Below are 2,755 nucleotides of genomic sequence, written 5' to 3'. Positions count from 1 at the left end.
TAAATTCATTATTTTATTACTATTGTAGTATCATGATTAATTAAAACTTCCAAAACTCAATTAAAAATCTATTATTTATATATTCATTATTAAAGAAAAATTACCAAAATATATTATTTTTTTAGTAATTAATACTAGTAATACATAACCAACAAACTAATTAATTAATTTATTAATATTAAAATAAAAATAATAATAATAATTTTCATGAATATTTAAATTAATTATTTTATTACTATTTTTAATAATTAATAATATTAGTTTTATTAATTAATAATATTACTGTTAATAACAGTAGTATTTTTTTGAAATAAGAATTACAAAATTTAACAGTTATATTCATGGGTCCTCGCCTCCTCGGGTAGTTCAAGCTTCACTACTAAAGCATCATCACACGAGTACTGCCTGCGCGCATCGTCCTCCATGAAGTAGATCGGTTCTTCGATCCGAGGTTACTTTGGTGGGTTTCTGCCTTCGTTCTCCAATTCACGGACCAAGGTCCTCCCAGTTGCTGATGTGCATCCGGCAATGATGGACCCTCCGATGATCATATTGATCACTCTGCGAACTGACCTTTCCTCTATCAGCTGTCGAAATGGCTGCTCATTCTACCTACTGGTCTCGGGGGCATTCCTCCTCTGGTCCCCCTGTCGGTCTGCTTGCCCCCTCTCTTCTTGCAAGATGTAATTCTTTAGGTACCCACGACGGATAAGTTCCTCAATCTCATCACGGAGATTCCTGCAATTTTTTGTATTGTGTCCATGAATTCGGTGGAAATGGCAGTAAACATTTAGGTTTCTCGTTGTCGGGTCTCTCTTTAGCTTGGTGGCCATTTGACGAAGGAGGACTTCTTAATAGCCATCAAGATCTCTCCTCGCTTAGCATTCAAAGGTGTATAATTTATTCTCTCCACGGGCAGGGTCCTGGAATGCCAACCCGACTTGTGCCCGCACAAAGGAGACCAGCTTCTTCACTTGCTTCTTCCCTTGTTCGATGACTTGCTTTTCTTTCTTTTCTACCCACCGTTACTCATCCCTTCATTCTCTCTCTTCCTCTTTTCCACCGGTAGATTGTCAATCTTTTGGTTGATCTCCTCCTTGGTACCAATGAACTGGTCTACCAACTTAAGGAACTCAGCTATATCTTTTTGTTTATTGGCTACCACGTGCCACTTGAACTTTTTATGGGTGATTCCTTTCTTTACCGCAGTGACTCGCATTGCTGGATCGAGATCTGGTATTTGTAGGCAAGTATCGCTGAAGTGCTTTATGTAGCTTCTGATTAATTCTCCTTCCCTCTGAACCATGTTCAGTAGGCTTTCTTGTGACCTTGGATATTTCTTGCTAGTAATGAAATGCGCAGTGAACAGATCGGCAAACTGTGCCCAGCTTTTGATGGAGCCCGATGTGAGGTTCCGATACCAGGTTCGGACAACCCTCTGAATGTGGTGGAGAAGGCCACACATATGTAGGATTCGTCAGCCCCAGCTAGGTGCATCTGAGACTAGAAAGAATCCACATGATCATTGGGGTCAAATGACCTGTCATACTTATCTAACGGGGGTACCTTGAAGTCTTTCAGCACTGGGATTGCTAGGAGCTCGGGGGACAGAGGAGATGACCGACAAAGCAAGGGAGACACGGTCTTCGTTGCCACCGAGCTCACTTCTTCCTTTTCTTTAGCTCACTCTGCTTGTTGGCTTGGCTTCACTGGCGGACAATTTCTAGCCGAGGAGTGACGTGTCTTGTGGCATCGTCATTGTTGCTTCTTTTCCAACTCAGTGTTGGTGTTGCTGACCTCGGTCTGATCCGGTATCTCGGCATCATTAGAACATTGTCGTGAGGTGGATCCTAGATCCTTCTTGCCAAGTTCTCCTAATTGTGGAGCTCGCATCGGCTATCACGAGGCACCAAGGGGTCCTGCCTCAAGTTCACACCTCAAACTCCAGGCCGGTTGTTATCTCCTCACGATCCGTTGTTTTCCTGCTGGGAGTGCTACACCGGGTTGGTCCTATTGAGTTGACTATCCTCAAGCCTATTTCCAAAATTTCCTTGTGAGACTGGGGGAGTGTGTTGACCGTCTCTCCTCCCACGGGGTGAAACCTGACCCCTGGGAGGAATAGACACCTATGAGGTCCCCTCACCCTGATGGGGGGATCGGTGGACGTTCTGGCTAGTTCTAGGTATTCTAGTTCTGGCCCTAGCGCAACCCTGGGTGTCGGGGTGGAATTGGCTACTATTCCAGCTGTAGTGGTGGGAATTGTTGTTGATACTGTTGGAACTGTTGGACCTACTGCATCTGGATCTGTATCATTTAGACGCATTGAACGAGGTTAAGGAATTGGGAGTGCTCGATTCCAAGGGGGACCACAGATGGCTCAGAGAAAGTTATGCCCACTGAGTGAAGCAAGACGCTCACTTGCATAGTGCCATGTGGTACAGACAGTGATGGGAACCCTGAAGCTGTAAGAGGAATAATAAACTGGTCGATGCATACCGTGAGACCTTGGGGGAAGGTTGAGTGGTGATCTTACCCCCCGATGACGTTCATCTCGATGCTTTTCCCAGTGTTGCTGGAATAATCCATTAAGAAAAATCGAAAGATAGAATTGCAACTGAAATTGGGATGACCTTTTGATCGGTTCCCACAGATGGCGCCAATTGATGGTGCGCGATCTGGATACTCCTAGCTGGAAGATGACCTGAACACCAGTTGCGTGGTGAGCCAGACCAAGCTGCAAGATAATAGATCAGAG

This window comes from Nelumbo lutea, chromosome 4, assembly GCF_056320005.1.
Source record: "Nelumbo lutea isolate HS-2025 chromosome 4, American lotus-T2T, whole genome shotgun sequence".
Lineage (NCBI taxonomy): Eukaryota > Viridiplantae > Streptophyta > Magnoliopsida > Proteales > Nelumbonaceae > Nelumbo > Nelumbo lutea.
This window is presented reverse-complemented; position numbering follows the sequence as displayed.